Source organism: Phymastichus coffea, unplaced genomic scaffold, assembly GCF_024137745.1.
Source record: "Phymastichus coffea isolate CEN01 unplaced genomic scaffold, Cenicafe_Pcof_1.1 PCOF00011, whole genome shotgun sequence".
In the NCBI taxonomy this organism is placed as follows: Eukaryota; Metazoa; Arthropoda; class Insecta; order Hymenoptera; family Eulophidae; genus Phymastichus; species Phymastichus coffea.
In genome coordinates, this window is record NW_026706822.1 from 917,308 (window position 1) to 938,383 (window position 21,076).

General features: G+C 38.9%; 1 protein-coding gene across 4 annotated transcripts in view; it reads left to right on the top strand.

Annotated features, from left to right (window-relative positions):
- Nucleotides 1-21,076, top strand: part of LOC131672115 (spermidine synthase) — a 604,553-nt gene that overhangs the window by 406,732 nt on the left and 176,745 nt on the right. The window lies entirely within an intron of this gene.

Below are 21,076 nucleotides of genomic sequence, written 5' to 3' on the forward strand. Positions count from 1 at the left end.
TAACATACATGTATGTGTATTAGTGTATATGGTTGTGCGTGAACATGAAAAGTCTTACGTCACTGTCATTTCTCTCCATCAGTGCATGTAATCATAACTATATTTAACATTTTATTAATAGATCCATTAATCACTTCAGAAATTTTATTTTAAAAAAATAAGAATGAAACATGAAGAATAAGTTACTTATTCAGTGTAATAATTTAGGAAAACTCACAGCTTTTAAAGCAATGAGCATCCTTGACTAAAAAAAGTACATTGTGTAGATTTAATTCATAAATTCCAGATAATTTTTATATAACCAGTTATAAAGCTAGTAATTTTTGAGTAAATTTCTGATGAGATAATGCACAATACATTACATAGTTCGTCTACATTCTCTTTATTATTAACAATTAATCAAAAATACTTCATGTATCATATATCTAAGATCCATTATCTATTTCAGTTCAATTCAAAATCAAGATATTGGTGTCACTCCAATCTAATTCACGGTTTTTTTCATGTACGAGATATACAGGGTGTCCCATTTTAACTTTCACAGCTGAATATCTCGTAAACAAGCTCGAAAAGCTAAAAAATGATTCATAGGAAAGTTTTTCAAGATCGAGTAGGCCATGTATTTGTTACGTCCTGAGATGTAAAATTAAATCATTTTGAGATCAACGGCAATCATGCGAATTGAAAATAGCAAAATAAGAACAAAACGTATATCACCTTTTTATTCTACGAAACGCAAAAATTAATTCAGCAGAAAACCCAATTGAGAAATTGAAACATCAACTTGATTACTCGACAACTAAATGTAAGTCAGTAAGTCAATGTGTAAAACAGCGTTTCAATTTTTAGTCAGTTGATTCGCGATTCGCGACAATTCTACTGTACCATTTGACTCTGCCACTCATTGAGTGAAATCCATTTATTAAATAAAGTGTTATTAAATATTATTAAATAAAGTGTATCAAGTTCATTTCTATAATTTCCATATGAAATATTCTCAATAATAAAGAAACCAATTTAAGAAGAAAATAATATAAAGGAACAAAGAGTAAGATAATAATTTATTAACATCTTCAACAATATATATAACCCAGGTAAGTCCTGCCATTATACATATTATATCATAACCATACCGTGGTAAAATAAATTTTACTCATACTAAACAAATACATGTCACGGCTACGGAGTCGCGACATAACATATTGATGAACTTGGATTTTACCTTGAACGCGATCCGTCAAGGTCATTTCAAGGACAATGTTGTATTTGAATAGGAACCTCTATTTTTGACCACGGATTTGGATTCCTCGTGTAATTCTACGTTGAGTTCATGAAATAAATGTGAGGTCCTCGGGCCGTCTACTCCCCAATTGCCCCTCCAAAATATTATTTCGAGGTCAATGTTGTTTTTTCAATGGAAACTCCTATTTTTCATCACGGATTTCGGTTCCTTGTCAAAATCTACGTTTAGATAAAGCAGCTACATATATGGGCTACGGATGATCTCCCCAATACCCCCCCCCCCCCAGGTCATTTCAAGGTCTATGTGGCGTTTTCAATTGAAACCCATATCTTTGACTAGCTATTCAAATTCTGCATAAAATTCTATGTTCAGATGATATTTCGTAAATGAATGATGAATCTCTGCTACCCTTATTTTTACATTTTCTAGCATATTTTAGGATGTTTCTTGATTTTTACTAAACTAAGCAACCACGGGGATCTGCTTTTAGGAAAAATTTCTTAAGCATCAACGTACCAGATCCAAGTGCAACTATTGTTTAAGTAATAGAAAATTTTTTTCTTAAAAACTCTTAAAACTGAAAATTTTTAAAATGGTTTACGGATTCTCACGTTAGTTTGCGTCAAATTGAACGAGAAAGTAGAATTCCACGAGCTACAGCTCAAAGATTATTACGATCTATATGATACCATTCTTATCACATAATTATGGTACAGGAATTAAGTCCAGAAGATCATACTTAGGATTCAATTTTTTAGATGGGCTCTTGATATATTGGATGAGTTATTCGATTTTTTTTAGAATGTTTGTTTCAGTGATGAGGCTACGTTAAGTATAGGAAGTTTAAATAGACACAATAGCAATTGTTGTCACCGGAAAATCTACATTGGTATCGCTAGGTACTCAATCAATATCGTTGGACTTTACATGTATGGGTTGGCATATGTAATGGTTAAATTTTTGGGCTATATTTCTTTGAACGGACTATTAATGGTGCAATGAGTTTAGAATTTCTTTGAAACAATTTGCCGGAATACCTAGAAGACGTTCCGCTTGCAGTTAGACAGAATTTATGATTCCAATAAGATGGCGCTCCTGCTCACTATGTTCGTATTGTACGAACTTTTCTATTGAAAAAACAACATTGACCAGGAAATAACCCTTTGAGAGGGACAATAGGGGAGTGGGCGGCCGCGAGATTCCACATATATTATATGATCTGAATGTAGAATTTCACGAGGAATCCGAATCCGTGGTCAAAAATAGGGGTTCCTATTCAAAAACAACTTTGACATTGAAATGACCTTGACACATCGCGTTCAAGGTCAAATCCAAGTTCATCAACACATACCCCCTTGATCCTGAACAATTTTCATATGAATTTTTTTTGCTTTCTGGGCTTGTTTCCGAGATATTTAGCTGTGAAAGTTAAAATGGGATACCCTGTATATGTATTAATTAGTGCATTAAGGTTTCGTTATTTCTTTCTCCATTTGCATTAGTCTTTAATGCATACTTCATTTTGTCTACACATACGAGTTGTGTTCAAAATGTAAGGTGAATTTTTAAATTGGTCTGGCTACGTTCATTCGATCATTGATATTTTTTTTTATTATGTTGGTATACATATCTCTCACATATGCTCACAGTTTCAGTTAGATTTTATGTTTACTTTTTTTTGTGAGACAGAAACGTTAAACGTGTTTTTTGTGCTCGGTGATTTTCTACTGTCGAAAACAATGGATCAAAGAGTTTGCGTAAAATTTTTTGTAAAAAATGGAATTAAGTGCTCCAAAACACTTGAAATGTTGACAGTGGCATACGGTGAATTTACTTTAAGTCGAAAAAATGTTTACAAGTATTATAAGCTATTTCAAGATGGCCGAGTAGACACCGACGACGAACCTTGCTCTGGACGCCCCAGCACTTCCATAACTGATGAAAGTGTTGAATAAGTGAAACAAATGATGTTAAAAAATCGTCGAATCACTATTAGAGAAGTGGCTGAAGACGTCGGCATCTCTGTTGGTTCGTGCATTGCAATTTTTTCCGAAGTTTTGGGTATGAAATGTGTAGCAGCAAAATTTGTTCCGAAACTGCTTAATTTTGAATAAAAGGACCGTCGAAGGAGCATCACTCAAGAGCTGTTAAACGACGTCAATGATGATATCCTGATTTTCTCAAAAGAGTCATAACTGGTAACGAATCATGAGTTCATAGTGATGACGTCGAAACTAAAGCCCAATCGTCCCAATGGAATACTTCACAAGAGCCAAGACCGAAAAAAGACCGAACGTGAAGTTCGATCAAATGTCAAGGTTTTGCTCACTGTTTTCTTTGATTATCGTTGCGTGGTACTGCGATAGTTCTTACGACAAGGTCGTACGGTCAATAACGAGTATTATCTTGAAGTTATGCACCATTTGCGAGAAGTAATATAAAAAAACGTCCGGAATTGTGGAAAAACAATTCATGGATTTTGCATCACTTTAATGCACCTACTCACTCATCTTTGCTTGTGTCGAACTTTTTGGCCAAAAACACCACCACGATCATGCCTCAGGCACCATATTCACTGAATATGACCCCCTACAAATTTTGCCTGTTCCCAAAATTCAACAAATCCACGAATGGACGGAAGTTTGGAACGATTGAGGAGTTAAAGAAAAAATCGCTGGAAGAACTCAAGGCTATACTCACTATAAGTGCTTCGAGGATTAGAAAGAACGTTGCATAAGTGTATTATATCCGAGGGAGATCACTTTGAAGGAGATAATATAAATATTGATGAATAAATAAATATTTTTTCATAAAAATAAAAATTCACCTTACCTTTTGAACAGACCTCGTATTCCTTTTCGTTTTGTTTATAATCTAAAAAAAGTTTGCTTCATTTTATATTTACAGATGCGTACGTAAGTATGTTGCCTGCCTAAATTAAAATAACATAAAAGTCAAAGTTTTTTAGAGTCATTTAGAATGGTGGTAAAAAAACGCGTAAACAAATAACTTTTATATTCCTTCATGTTTGGAAAAAATAACTAATGTCGTTCTTTATAGTAAAAAACTAAATTTTTTTTTTCATTTTTTTCAACGTATAAAAAATACCTTCCTACTGTTGAATCGTTGAATTCAAAAACTTAAATTGAAAAAATGCTTATTTGTTTTTTTTTTAAAGTTAACAAAACATTTTTATTGATCTCTGAATTTAAGCACTATAAACAAAATCTTCATGAAGAAAAAATATTTATTTTTACCTGTAAAATAAGCGTTTATTATCCAAATCAAATTGTAGAAAAAATTTGTTCTTTTCATTTTTTTGTCATGTTGGAAATAGAAATAGATATTTTAGTTTACTAGTTAGAAATGTGTCATGAAGATGACGAAGCAAACATGTATTGAACTCCTTATTAAAGCTTTTATGAAGTTACGAAAAAGGAAAGTGTTCACGAAAATTACTTCAGATGTCGTAATACGTAGTTCGCACAGCATGAAATATTGTTGCAAGTTTTTAGTAAGATTTCTTGAAAGGTTTCAAATATTTCTGCAATTTTGCATTGTAATATTACCAAAATATTTTCATGTCCGTATAATTTCAGCTACGAAAAAATTGCAAAAAAGGTTGCAGCTATATATCTTGAATTATATTTGCAATATTTCAAAAAATCATCGCAGCAACTTTTTTCGCTATATTTCTGTAGGTTTAATGGCACAAACATATACTCGTAACCTTTTCTAAAATATTAAATTGCAACTTTTTCAAAACATTACAAGAAGCATTGTAGGAATTTTTTTTTTTAATATTTCAATGGAAATGTTTCTCAAAATATTTCATTCCATATTACCAAAAAATTTCTAAACATAATATTACAGCAACATTATTTACAATGCTTTTGTAATTTTTTCTTCTTCTTTTGACAGACGTAATAATGTATATTTGTATGTCTCTAATACAAAAACTATGAAAATATCGTTCAGAAAGATCTGAAGAAACGTTTCTGATAAGTTTTGTAAAAATTATCAGGAAATTTAGTGAAATCTTTTGTTACAGTTTTTATAGAATAAACATTTATATATTAATGATGTTAGCGTTACCTAATTAGATTTAGTCAGGTTTACTCGTACAATATTTTACCCACAGTGAAAAAACTAAAATAGTACATTACGGTATAAGTGCGGGAAAGTAGATTCTCGTCTCGTGTGGCGTTTACGCCAGAGCGAATCGAGGGTGGAAAGGTACACGAGACGAAAAACTCTTTCCCGAACATGTGCCGTACCGTATTCTTTTATAAAACATGTGGAAAGTGTGATTTTTTACGCATATTTTTTGCCGAGCGTATGGGAAAAACGCACTTTGGGCACGGAGTGTAGAAAAATTTTTTTTTTATCATGCAATTTTTGTAGTGAATAATTATTGTAATTAAAAAGCAACCTTTTCTTTCTTTGGAGTTTTTTTCTATAGTACATTGTTTCCGAGACAATCAATGATGATAAAAGGGAATTATTTTAAAAAAACGTTATAACTTTTTATCGGCTCAATAAAAATGGATCCTGTTGCGCTCATTTTAAAAATAACAGAAATATAAACCTTTACATTTTTGATTTTATAAATCTACTGAGCCGTTCTAAAGTTATTACCGATTTAATGTAAAAAAATAAAAATAAAGTAATTTGTTTTTTTAACTTAAAAAAAATAATTTTGAATTTAATAAAAAATACACCCGGGATATGATGGGTATTGCTTTACTCTGTGGGGTCTCATTCACTCCAGCGTCCACCGGCGAGCGACAGCACCGGCGGAAGCGGAGATTAATACCTCGCGAGTCTCTCTCTACGTTACCAACTGAAGCTATTCGCAAGATGGCTACGAGACAAGTTGCATATCAGTAGATAAGCAATGTATGTCCTGGGACACAAAGGAGCCGAAAAAGGATGCCGCCAGAATAAGGGATACGTGTATGTTCTGGGACACAAAGGAGCCGCCTGATGAAGGTGTCGCGGTAGTGATACCTTTTAATTTAAGGTGAGTCCCCATGCTGAGTGTTTAAAAGCCATTTGTTTTTCGTTTGACACGTCCCGCGTGCTAGTGGGCTCCTTTGACCGAGTGACCCCCACCCCCCATTCACCCACTCACCCACCTACAGAGGTTGTTAAGGTAGGATGCTGTAGAAGTCGGTAGGGGGTTTGGTAAACTATATGATGGTTTCTCTCGCTCTCCTTCGATAGTAGGGCGCTTATGCTGGCTGAGTGTGGACCCTCAGAGAGGGGGTAGCGTCTCTAGCTTGCTAGGCGCGTACACCGTATAGTGCGGATGCTGTTCTCTCTCTCTCTCTCTCTCTCTCTCTCTCTCTCTCTCTGCCTCGCTCTTCTTCGATAGTAGGGTGCTTAGTAAGCTTATGCTGGCTGTGTGTGAGCCCTAGGAGAAAGGGTAGCGTCTCTAGCTTACTAGGCGCGTACGCCGTATAGTGTGGATACTGTTTTCTCTCTCTCTCTCTCTCTCTCGCTTTCCTTCGATAGTAGGGCGCTTAGTAAGCTTATGCTAGCTGAGTGTGGGGCCTCGGGGGGGGGGGGGGGGGGGGGGGGGGGTAGAGTCTCTAGCTTGCTAGGCGCAGCCACCACCCGCCCACCCACCTCCCACCTTTCGTCTGACTACCCCCTCTTCAACCTACAGTGCCGAAACCGTTACTTTCAGCGCCACCACAGTGCTTAAAAGCCGTGCTCGATTGGAAAAGAGCGCAGTCATTCGAGACAGCCCGCTTCATTAGCTTTTTTAGCAGTGACAAGCAGTAGTAGTAGTAGTAGTACTAGTAGTAGTAGTAGTACTAGTAGTAGTAGTACTAGTAGTAGTAGTAGTACTAGTAGTAGTAGTACTAGTAGTAGTAGTAGTAGTACTAGTAGTAGTAGTAGTAGTACTAGTAGTAGTAGTAGTAGTAGTACTAGTAGTAGTAGTAGTAGTAGTACTAGTAGTAGTAGTAGTAGTACTAGTAATAGTAGTAGTAGTTTTTTTTTTTTTTTTTTTTTCGGGGGTGAGAGGAGAAATGCATTGACGCAAGAAGGCGGGACGGCCAACACTGTTGGGCTCGTGGCGAGCGCCACACTACCAACTAAAACTCCCCTCGTGGCTCATGGTTTAATCCACCTTGGTACTGCGTTAGCATTGCTTCAAGGTCGGCCACTTTTAGGTCACTTACCGTCCTATCGTCCGGTGACCTACGCCTTATTGCGAGCATATGCTCGCTCGTACTTAACCGACATCCACGGTGGTGGGGGGCTTATAGGCCCTCCCTGTCCCATCCCATCGTGGTCGAACGTCGGTTCTCCCCCTGCCGCAGCGGTGTGTCAGCTGCGGCCACGACTGCGTGCTCCAGACCTGTGCGGGGACACCCCGGTTGAGCGCGCCACCGCCCACTCCCTGGTCCGGGCTCTGGAGCTTAGTCTCGGGGCCAGGTCCTGGACGTCGAACAGCGCGCCCCGGGCGTCAATCTTCCATGCATGTCCCTTCCTCCGGGAACAGACCAGCGCCGTACTGCTAATCCTGCTGCTGCTCCAGTCGTTTCGTTTTGAGGACACTCCTGACGAACGATTCGATCACCACCCACTGTTCCTGACCCTGGAGCATTGTCGGAACCACGTTTTCAGGTGTGATCCGTTCGCCAAGACTATCCTCCATCTCCCGTTTACGCGCCGCCCAGCGGTCGCACGCGAAAAACGTGTGCTCCGCGGAGTCCATCAGCCCATGGCAGTACTGACACCACGGGGATGCCACCCTACCCATACGGTGGAGATACTCCGCAAACGCGCCGTGCCCCGACAAGAGCTGCGTCACGTAGAACGACAGCTGCCCGTGCCGTCGTTCGAGCCAGGGCCGGATTTGGGGAATAAGGCGATGTGTCCATCGACCCCTCTCCCCCGGTCCCACTCCTCCTGCCAGCTCAGCAGAGTTTCGGCTCTGTACTGAGTCTCTTCTTGCCGGGCCTCTCGGCATCTGTCGTGGAACCTCCGTTGCCTTTCTCGAGCGAGCCACAAGGCGGGGATGACCCCCGCGATGACCATGACGGCGTCGACCGAGACCGTACGGTACGCCATGGCCACCCGTAGCGCTCCAATGCGCTGCACCGAGGTGAGGTGCCTCCTGCAGTTTTTTTTCTGCAGGGCCTGCGCCCAGGTCTCCGCGCCATAGAGGAGTATCGAATCGGCGACTCCAACCAGCAGCCTCCTTTTGTCTTCCCTCGGTCCGGCCATATTGGGCATCATCCGGGTCAGCCCCGCGAGGAGCTTTGACGCTTTTTCCTGCGTCCTCCGGAGATGCTCGCCAAAGCCGAGCCGCGAGTCAATCCAGACGCCGAGGTACTTTGTGCACCGGACGCTGGTGACCGTCACTCCCTCGACGTTTACCCGCAGGTCGCCAAAATCTCTCCTCCCCGTAAGCACCACCACCTCGGTCTTTTGGTACGCAAGCGCAAGTCCATGCGCCCCGAGCCACCGCACGATCCTCCGTATGGCCCACTCGATTCTCCTTTTGAGGTCTTCCCTTGTCCTGGCTCTCACCACGAGCGCAATGTCGTCGGCGTAGCCCACCAAGCGGGTGCCGGGGGGCATCTCCAGTCGCAGGAGTCCGTCGTACAGGATGTTCCACAAGTCGGGACCGACCGCGGAACCCTGTGCCACGCCACACGTGACACGCCTCTCCTGGCGGCCCCCTGTAGTGTCGTACCGGAGCACCCGGTCTCGAAGATAGTCATCGAGGATTTTACACAGGTACTCCGGCACTTCGTGCTGCTGGAGGGAGCCCATTATGTCCCTCCATCTCGCCGAGTTAAACGCGTTTTGCACGTCCAGCGTGACCAGCGCGCACGCGTCCCGACTCTTATGTGGAGCACTCCATGCCTCGAGTACCTCCCGCTTGACCGCGTCGACCGCCATCACCGTGGACCTGCCCTCGCGGAAACCGTACTAATTATCCGCCAGGCCCCTGCCAGCGCCCACGGCAGCCCGAAGCCTGCCGCGGATGAGCCTCTCGAAAATCTTCCCTGTGCAATCAATCATGCACAGGGGTCTGAACGACGCCGGTGTGACGGGTGGTCCCTTGCCCTTGTCCAGAAGGACAAGGCGTTGGACTTTCCACCGCCCACTGAACATACCCATGCGCAAACATGCGTTGAACATGTCCAGCAGGATGTGCGGTTCCTCCCTCGCCACGATCTTTAATATTTCATTTGGGATCCCGTCCGGGCCCGGGGCTTTCCGGTTTGCGAGATCCCCCGTCGCCGCCAGTAGCTCCCTCCTCGTGAAAGGGGGGGCCTCCTCATCCACGACCAGCTCTCGAGCTCCCCGCTCAGGGTCGTCGGGGAAGAGAGAGTCTACGATTTTCCGCATATCTTCAGGGCCCATGGGTGCCACCGGTGCTGTTTTGCCAAGCCGCTTGGTAGCGATTTGGTATCCCAGCCCCCACGGATCCCTGTTGATATCCTCCCTCAGCTCCGACAGACACCGCTTCTTGCTGTCGCGAATGGCGGTTACGAGGCTCTTTCTTGCACTCTTGTACCGCCCTATCGCGGCCACTTCACGGCGTCTAGATCTTGTGGCCCTTCTGCGAAAACGGTGACATTCGTCCCGGAGCTCAGCGATTTCCGGCGTCCACCAGTACGCTGGCCGCTTAAAGGGCCTGACGGCCCTCCGTGGCATGCAGGCATCGCACCACCCCGTTATGAGGCCCATATTCCGCTCCACCAGCTCCTCGACCTCCTCTCTGCTGCTGAGCAGGTTCAAGTCGGCCGGGACCGGTGCCGCTGTCAGGGCCTCACGGAGCACCGCCGCGTCCAACTTCGCGACGTTCCAGCCTTTGATGGTTTTATGTCTGGCATGTTGTGACGCCTGTCTCTCGCAGATGCTGAACATAATGCTCTGGTGGTCACCGGCCGTATACCTTTCAGACACCCTCCAGTCGGTGACCTTACGGGCAATCGTCGGTGTCGCCAAGGTGACGTCGACGATCGATCCCCGCGTGCCCGCTCGTCGGAACGTGGGGGCGCTACCGTGATTGAGGACAATGAGGTCAAGCCTTGCGGCCATTTCCATCACTGCCCTCCCCCTGTAGTCAGTTACATCGGCACCCCAGTCAACGGCTTTGGAGTTGATGTCCCCGGCCACAACCATGTCTTCGCTAAGCCCGATGACGGCGTCTTCGAGCGACGCGAGTCTCTCTCTGAAGACTCCCCTCGAGATGTTCGGGGAGATGTAGCAGCTGACCCACGCTCTTTGGCCACACTTGATCCAGACGAAGCCCTCCCCGGCACCTTTATCGGTGACAAGGAGCTTGCCTCTGCTCTGGATCTTGATGGCCGCTGTCCCAGTCAGGTCTTGAAACCAGAAGGCGTGGTTTTCGTTCCTGTATTGCTCGCAAAGCAACAACAGGTCCGCGCCACACTCCCTGGCATTCTGGTCCAGCAGGTCCTGGGCCAACCGCGACCTCTGCAGGTTGGCCTGGAGAACGGCAATCATTTTTTGGCCGTACTTCTCCGTGCCGCCGCCGCGTAGGCCGCGCACTTGGCGCTACCGCGGAAGTGGGACGCCTCCTGTGGCGGCTCCATCGCCAAGCAGAGGCAGCAATTCGGCGCTTCTTGGCAGTCACTGGACTTGTGTCCAGGGCTGCCGCATCTCCAACACAGTTTGGACCGGTCTGGCCCCGCGCAATTTGCCGAGCCGTGACCGTATCCGAGGCACTTAAAACACCTCATGGGTGTCTGCCTGATTCGCATCGAGCAATGAATCCACCCGATACGAATCTTTTTCTTTGCGACAAGGGCTCGCGTCAGTCGCGAGTTCAGCGTGACTCTCACAGTCCGCTTCCCTCTCAGCATATTCGGCGCGAGCCAAATGTCCATCCCACGAGGCGATTCCTCGCCTAACTCCTTCCTGATTGCCGCCTCCACTTCCTCCTTAGAGGAGGTTGGAAGCACCTCCAGCACCTCTACGGTCAGGTGCGGCTCCAACGACTTTACCGCCGCCTCTCCTTCCAGAGCTTGTTGTACTGCCTCCTGGAATTTGAGGCGGACAGTCGGGTCAGAGTTGCCCCCAAGTTCCACCAGCACTCCCCCTTTCTGGGTTTGCCTGATGGAGCGGACTCTCACGCCCAACCTGTCGAGGTCCACACCCTCCGTCATCCTCTTCAACACCTCCGTGTAGGTCTTGCCGGTTGCTGGAACTGCGAGCACCGCGTCCGGCTTGATCCTCACGGAGGCGCTCTTTTTCTTTTTCCTATTGTTTTTTCCTCCTGGGGCTGCCCGGTTACTCGGGTGGTTATTCATAGGAGAGGCGTCCTTCTTTAGCTTTTTTGCCTTCTTCTTTGTCGGCACTGTCGTCCAGCCCGGTTCGTCCTCCTGTTGCGAGGCCGTGTCCGATGGTGGCTCCTTCATGTCCATTGACGTTGACGTGCCAGCCTCGGACGGCATTGCGCAGTAGTAGTTGTAGTAGTACTAGTAGTAGTAGTAGTAGTAGTACTAGTAGTAGTAGTAGTAGTAGTAGTACTAGTAGTAGTAGTAGTAGTAGTACTAGTAGTAGTAGTAGTAGTATTACTAGTTATCCTACGCGCATTTTCATTACAATGGCTTATATTTCTTATTTTGAAAATACAGTACGTGATTTATGGAAAGCCTATTACAACTTAGACGCTAATAAGGATGATTTTATTAGATGGAAAAATATAATAATTACCGCTTTGAATTCTCTAGAAGAATATATGTTACGGCCTAACTTAAGTAGAGCAATACGACAAAGATGTCAAACACGCTACTCATTTGAATTCAATCGAAATTAATTTGAATAATTTCATAAAAGTCGGAGAAAATGTTAATTCATTACGAGTCATTCCAAACTACATTGAAGAGGACGGAGTTATTTGGCGTGAAATAAATTCAGCATTTGAAAAACGTATCATTACTGCATTCATAGCCAATCAAGAACATACAGATATAAAGTCATTCTTAAAAGCAGCAAATAAACTATTACAATTACAAATACCAAAATACCTTTCAATCCATAATGCTCTAAAAATAAATATAGAAATGTCAGCTTAATTTACCGTAATAAAAGATAATGTAGAGGACATTCTAGTAAAGTATTTCAATACCGAAAATGTTTCTATTTATAGAACGACAGATCTTAAGTTATGGTTTACAGATAATATTGAAGATGTTATACTTAAAAATTTAGAAGAATTTTAAGAAAAAGATTCCGGTTGGACATTAAAAACTATCATCGGTATTTCTGTTAATATAAATAAATTTAATCCTTTCGAACCTGGCTTATATATTTCACTACCAAAACAAATAGTAGATAAAAAGGCAATTATCAACGTTCAAAATACAGATAATGAATGTTTTAAATGGGCTGTGCTTACCTGTCTTCATCCAGCTAGATTTCATAGCGAAAGAGTTCAAAATTATATGCCCTTTACGAATGAATTGAAATTCGATGATATAAACTTTCCTGTTGAGGTAAAGAATATTTCTAAATGGTACCCCCCATTAACAATGGTGAAATGCCCTCTTTCGAAAACCTCAAAATAACCTTTGGCTATCTTTAATATAGTTTTTAAGAAGTGCTTTGCCCATATAATTAGCCTCCGACCTCCCCCCCATATATATATATGCAAAAAACGATTTTTTTACGAATTATTTTTTTTCTCGAAAAATAATAGCGATATCAGTACAAAAAAAAATCATGGATATACTACTTGCCAAAAGGAATATACCTGATTTTTTTCACATCTTAAGGTGGTGATTTTCTAACCTAAAAAAATTCCCGAAATTTTCAAAGTGCGATAACTTTACTTAGAAAAGTGGCTACAGAAAATTTTGTCTTTTTTTCTGACAAATTCAGTGGTATCGTTAGAATTTTGAAAATCGTAGTGGGTCATTGAGAAAAAGTCAAAAAACTGAGTTTTTTCGACTTTTTTCGTGGTTTTTGGTCGCTAATTCTTCGCAGTCGATTTCTATGCGAAATCTGATTACACCATTCGATTCTACAGGAAAAACTACATCGAAAACATATATAATAACTTAGAAAATAATAATGGATCATCGTTGAAAAAATTCAGTAAGCTGCGTACAGGTACCTAGTGTACCTCTGCAGAGTTCAGAAATGAACTAAGTATTGCAGTAAATACCCTGCTAAAAAAGTTCCATTCATTCCTATTCGGGATCATTCATATTCAATGGTAATCAATGAACTGAATGGTTCAATGTTCCGATGACGATTGAAACTGAATGATTTTCAATAATACTTCATGGTAAGCATAACTAATAGTAAAACTTACCATTAAATTTAATAGAATTCAATCTTTCTGAATAATACTTTGTATAGGAATGGTTTCAATGATAATCTATCCAATTGCATTGAATGAATATCAATCACAGTTCAATAAAATAATTAATCAATGATATTTTATTGTATATCTTTCTATGAATTTTAATAATTTTTCGATACAATAATTGTCCAATCATATTTTATTGAATCATATTATATGGATATTAATTTTTATCCAATTACACGGTTGGTCAATAATATTTTATAGAATGGTTTTCCATATATGCCAATATGAGCAAAAGCAATACTGTAACTTTAGCAATATTTCATTTAATAGTTTTTTTTTTAATCTTAATGATTGGTCAATATAAAAATAATCCAATCGCATTCAATGAGGTATAGTATTCTATAATTTCTTATGAAAGGCAAACAAAAAAATTTCAAATATTTTCAATTGAATATTTTTTAATTTCTGCTATTGCATAATATTGGATTAATGTGATCTTCACATTAAAAACTATTCAAAATTATTCAACGTCGGAAAAAAAGTTGATCATGTGATAAAAGACCATTAATACACATTCAATTAGATTGATATTTTCTATTGCAAATTATTGAAATGTTAGGACTGTCATATTCAAAACTATTGAACATTATTCAACGGTACGAGGCTTGAATGTTGCAATAACAAACCGTAAGTATCAATTCAATCAAATTGATTATCGCATTCGAATGGTTTGAAATCTTAGATTTGACCACAAATTTTACCATTGAAATCGATTGGGTAACATACATGAGAAATTTCATTGAATCCTATTGAAAACCATTACTTTAATAGTATATTTTTCTATTGATAATGATTAATCTCGATTAGGAATCAATAGTAATCTATATTATTGGAACCAATAGTATTTAATATCTTGACATTTCTTGTTGGATGAGGAATCATATTCAATGGTCATTTGGAGTGTTCAGATCGAAGATTGAAAACCATTCAGAAATTCTTCAATGGTTTTCAATGGAACTTTTATAGCAGGGTAAATAAATAAAATAAATAAATAAATATATGCATATATATATATTAACTATGCGCAGCTGGATGGACTTACAGATTGACAATATGTCGGCCGTGAAGGGCCAATAGCAAAGCAGTCATGATACCGTCATGCAATGTCATGGTGCTGTTTTATAACCATAGCAGAGCAATCTAATTACGGAATCCGGAACGGAATAGAGAGGGGAATCAGAACATAGAAATCTCGGATGTTAGATGGTTTCACCTTTTGACACTCGTTGCATGTTGAATGTTTTTTTATTGAAAAAAGCACTGATCCGATTGAACTCTCAACTTAAAATTAAATAGGAATTAAATTGGAAACTTGAATAGGAAAATTAAATAGGAAACTTGAAATTAAATAACCAAAAATTATACTTGTCAGTTAGTTTGCCAAGTTGACAACCCAATATAAAAAAGACATACCATGTGAAAACACTGAAGACATTTGGATATTTGGATTGAAAAGTATATATAATTCAAAAGGTATGATAATGTCAATTTTTGCGACTTTAATATCAGTATTAATTATTCAATATACATTAATACATTAATGTAGTAAATTAACCATCACACACAAAACTTGGTATCAATATAGTTTGAATGGCAGACGATAATTTTTAAATTATTGTAGGAAAGAAATTACGATTCCATTAATTATATTCTATTTATTAATTTATTTCAACAGTTTTAGGTACCTTGGAATACATATTTCTGGTACTCTTCAGGCTATAGTACTATTAGTTGAGTTTGTTTTCATTTCCTTGGATAATTTCAAAACATTTTTACATTATCCATAGTTGAATATGAAATTGTAATCCTACTTCTGAATATAAATCATTAAAACTGTATTATTCCAATATTATTTTTTTTATAGTAAACAATAAGTTAACAGTTATTGTACTACATATTTTAATAGAATAATTTTTTTTTCATCAAATAAAAAATTCTATCGAAAAATTCTTTTCGCATCTTTTATAAGTTTGATAATATATCAAAAAACTTTTCTTTACCTAAACTTTATATTATAAAATTTGTTGCATCTACTTTTAACTTTAAGGTTGTTACGAGAGTCTTTTTTTAATTTTCTTGTATTTTTTAAATATTGGAATTATATTAAATTAACTAATAGCCAATAGATTTTGCAAGTTATTTTGACACATCAAATAAAGCAAAGATTTTTTCAAGCAATATATTACTATGAGTGCTACCATAACTATGTGTGATTATTTAATAGTAATTGGTTTTGCAATCGTATAAATTGTGATACACTTGTTGTAAAATAGTCAAACAGAACTATTGAAATTGCTTAAGATTTTATAATATTCTGTAATTTGTACAAAATTAACTTTATCGTTTGTATGGTAGCTGATTATCGTAAGAACTTTTATTTCTTCCTCGTTTTAACATAATTTATATGTTTTCATGTTGGACCATGGAAAAAGAGTTTGACATAATAAATATACTCAGTTTTTGACGTGTGCAATTATGTTTTAGATTTCCCTTTTCTGCAATTTATACTTTCATGATCTACAGGAATGAATATTTAACTTTGATTGTTTATTTTCATTTTCTTTTTAATTATCTCTAACAAACTTCCATATAAAAATATATATGCTATGAAAATTCCGGTGGTGATTTTCCAAATAGTTAGAAAAATAAGTATTAGAGCATTTGAATGTTTCAAAGATAGTAAAAGAAGTCTCGAGCTTTTGATTATTTACAGAAATGTTTACTACTAAATATTTCGTTAAAATTGTACTTGTTGTGATATTAAAATCTAGTAATTTGACATTATGAAAATTAAAATATGATCCTTTTTGTTATTACAGACACATAAGATGTCTTCTGATGATGAGCCTTCAGTCAAAAAGCCTCGTTCAAGAGATGAATCAAAATGTATTTCGTGCGACAAACATATAAGAAAATTGAGTGAATCCCATTTGTATATTGATAGTCGGGAAAAAGCTTTGGATTTTAATAAAAAGTATGGACAATTGGTCCTTGTGGATGATACAGTATGTTCCAAGTGTTACGCAAAATTGCGAATTTCGAAATCTTCAAAAAATACTGACAACGAGAAGTATAAAGCTCAAAAATCTGGAGATTCGTCAGAGTCGACGGCAACTTCTTCAGCAGATGTTTTAGGTGAAAATACTGTTCAAGAAGATGAATCTGAGTCTCAAATTGAAGAACAGACGTCAAGAATTTCACTGGAAAATACTCAAGAAAGTAACACAGAGAGTAATACACCTTCATGGGATACAAAGCTTGGAGAAAGTAAAAGTAGTCAAGATACAACTACAGATTATAGTCAAACATCAGATTCTTCCGGAACAGATCCAACATATGTGCTTATTAATACTATTGAAGTTGAATTGGTAGTCATGCCTTTTCCAAGGACAATTATATCTCACCAGTATTGTTTTATGTGTAAAGAAACTAAGGATCTTCAAGACGTACCATTCGATGCCCGAATATACGTGTTCACAAAAAGGAGAATATTCATTCCAAGGAGAAACAAATGTTGTAAGAAGCATTTAATTAAAAAACGATTTTGTAATGAAGATTTGTCAATTATAACCTGTGCTAGCAGTGAATGTGAAATTGAATCCAAAGAATTGCCCAGATTCCTTGAAGCCTTATCAGATTGAAGTAATTCTAGTCTGCATGATAAAATTGGTGAGTACGCAATTTCTGAGGAAAGAATAAAACCATTAACAGGTTATACGTGGAAAAACATAATTACTCTTAAGGAAATGATGATAACTATGCGTAGTTCAGGTAATCGAAACGTTACACAAGCTCTAGTCATATTTTTAATTAAATTAAGAACTGGTAACTCGGATCTTTGTATGTCTGCTATACTGGAAATTGAAGAAAAAGTAGTGCAACAATCAATTAGTGCTGTTTTAAAATGTTTTGAAGAAGAAGTATTACCCAAAAATTTTGGATATGGGGCTTATTCGAGAGAGTTCTTGTTGACCCAAACCTCACCAATAGCTAAAATATTATTTAATTTAGGAGATAGACTGGGTTTAGTATGTGATGGTACGTATTTACGGCATCAAAAAAGCAGTAACAATATGTACCAAAGGAAATCCTATTCTGGGCAGAAGAAAACAGCACTATGTAAACCTTTTACAATAACAACTACAAATGGCTTTACAGTTTATGTCGAAGGACCATACAATGCTAACCTCAATGATGCTGCAATTTTAAAAGAAATTTTGTGCTCTGCTGGTGGTCTTAACAACATTTTAGAAAAAGGAGATTATATCATTTTAGATAGAGGTTTTCGCGACGTGGTTCCATTCCTGACGAGTAAAGGTTTCAATGTACTTATGCCAGCTTTAAAAGGAAAGCGAAATCAATTGACGGTTGAAGAATCAAATCAATCGCGATTGGTGACCAAAATTAGATGGGTTGTCGAAGCTGTTCATGGGATAGTAGGGCAAAAATGCAAACTTCTTCATAATCAATTTCATAATCCCAGGTTGCCCAATGCTGGATTGTACTGTCGAATTGCATGCTTTCTCATTAACTTATTTTGTAAACGACTTAATTCAGATGTTGGCAAAAGTGATTTGATAATTGCTAGAATTCTTAAAATGATCAATGTCAAAAATACTCTAGCAGAGTTTGTTGAAGAGAACAACTGGAATAAAAAAGTTAAACCTTTCAAAATAATTTCGTCAAACGATTTGCTAGATTTTCCAGAACTGACTGTAGATGAGCTACAAATTCTTTTTACGGGTACATATCAATTATCTCAAGCTATTTGTTACTTAGCGGAAATGTTGGGCGAGAATGAATCTTTAAATCTGAAGTGTTCTATAGAAGAAAATTGTATCATTAGATTTGAAGTCAAATCAAGACACATCAATAGTAAGACGTACAAGGCCTATGTAGAATACGAACCTCAAACTTATGGCATAAAAGGTATCAAAAGATATTGTTGTAATTGTTCTAACGGCAACAGGACCGTTGGCTGTTGTTCACATGTGGCATCTATTATTTATTACTTGGCTCATGCCCGATATTTATCACGCATCCCGAAACCAGCAGAACAACTAACTAAGTTGTTTGATGTTAATAGTACAGTTCCTGTCATCGATGAAGACAGTGATGAGGACTAAAGTGATTTTCAGTATTGCTTTTCAACAATTATCTGTAAATACTACGACACATTGTAATTTTAATGGTTTATTCAGCTAATAAAACATAACAATTATCAGTAAATATGTCCAATAATTTCAGTTGTTTTATTTCATAAATTTTTTTTACGATTAACCGTTTTCTTCCATAAGTTGTTTTCTATATAATTTCTTTTGATTTTCAAAAGATTAATTTTTAGGTACTCTGATAACACTGAAATGCATTTACACACTCACTCGCTTACACACTCATATATATCTAACTATATATATATAGTTGTAAGGGCGCCTTCGGAAGTAGACCCTCCCCCCTCCCCCCCTGATTTGTTCCCCTCCCCCCTCCCCTTTTCAATATTACGTTTTTGGTATTTTTGTACTAAAAAGCTTAATATTTACGGTGTTTCTACCGTGTTTTTGTTGATTTTTGCTAAACTAAAACAAATATTTTATTTCTTATGCCCCCCCTCCCCCCTAACTTGGCCCCCTCCCCCTCGATTTTGAAACTTTTTTTGTCCCTTTCTTTTTCAATTTCATGGCATTCATGAATTTATATACATGACCATGTAATTGATTATAACATTTGTTTCAGAATTTCAGTTCTTATATTATAGCAATTTATTCTCAATTCAGTTAGCGAGTTTGGTTATTCAATGAGTATTGTAAAATTAATCAGTTTTTTTTTTTAAATATTTAATAAGCACAATGTTTTAATTGCTGCACGAATTCATAAATTTAAAGTTTACTAAACTTATAGATATTGCCGCGGGAAGCGCTGTGATCGCTATGTGCTACCGTCAATCTGATGTGTTTCACTATAGTTTCTCATGCTTTCGACTCGTGACAACAGCCGTTGTTGTTGTGTGTTTTTATAGTTCTATAAATTTAGTTCATATCACTTATTTATTGGCAAATTTGAAGTATTTATTAAACGTAAGTAGTCCCTATATTTACTACTATATCTATTCTACTCATGCTTTCGACTCGTGACAACAGTCGTTGTTTGTTTATATTGAGAAAATGTTGTATTACAACTGCAGGAGTGCCAAAGAAGAATATATCCAGTAGGTAGGCAAATGGCACTAAGAATTACCAGTGCATTTAGGACTGTCTCCAGAGACGCAGCACATGTAATTTCAGGGCTATTACCCATCGAGATTTTGGCTGAAGAACAGACGCGACTGTACGAGCATCGGAAAGCCAGGCAGTTAGAAATAAATGACTGCAGGAAAAGAGAAAGGCAGAAAAGCATTCAACGTTGGCAGGCACAGTGGGATAGCTCCGGAAAGGGCCGATGTACCTATCAGCTTATCCCAGAGATAGCGAAATGGGTGAACCGCCAACATGGAGATCCCAGCTACTACCTGACACAGTTACTGACTGGGCACGGATGTTTCCGCAAATACTTGCACAAGTATAAATATGAGGACTCACCAGAATGCCAAAAATGTCGAGGAATAGAGGAGGACGCGAGGCATGTATTTTTCACATGCCCAAGATTTGAAACACAACGACGAAGGCTCGAAAGCACACTTGACACGACGATCAAACGTGAAAACCTTGTCGAACAGATGCTAAGATCCGAGAGCAGTTGGAATGCCACAGCGGACTATGCCAGAGAAGTAATCGAAGAATTACGAAAAGAAGAGAAGACGAGAAAAGAACAACGAACCCAGGGCGCTCGCACTAATGCGATTCCCTTGTAGTTAACTTGACAGATTCTTCTCGGATGAGAAAAAAACACAGAAGAAGACGACCGGACGATGCGGTAAGAAGAAGACGACCGGACGATGCTGTAAGAAGAAGACGACGTAGGAGTCTGACAAACCTGAACCCTCGATCAATCAACGACGATCGGGGGACGTAGGGAAGGACAACAAGGAGGAAGAGCTAATCAGCTATTGCCACCCCCGCGAAGTAATACCTAGCGGCAGTTCCGCGGGGGGTTCCTGCATCCTGCAGTTGTGGTCACCACTATAAAAAAAATGCGCCATGATATTTACCTCAACGGTGGTGTGGAAAAAATATCAGTAATGTTTCTTTTATATTTTCATTCACTAAAATGGGGGGTTAGCGAGCGGAGCGAGCAGGGGGGCGGAGCCCCACTAGTATATATATATATATATATATATTATGTAGGGTCATTAATTTCTTTAATAAGACAAAAATTTCAAGTAAATACGTCCGATGTTCTTGATTTTTTCTTTACTGAATTTTTTCAACGATGATCCAATATTATTTTCTATGTTATTATACATGTTTTCGATGTAATTTTTCCTGTAGAATCGAACGGTGTAATCAGATTTGGCATAGAAATCG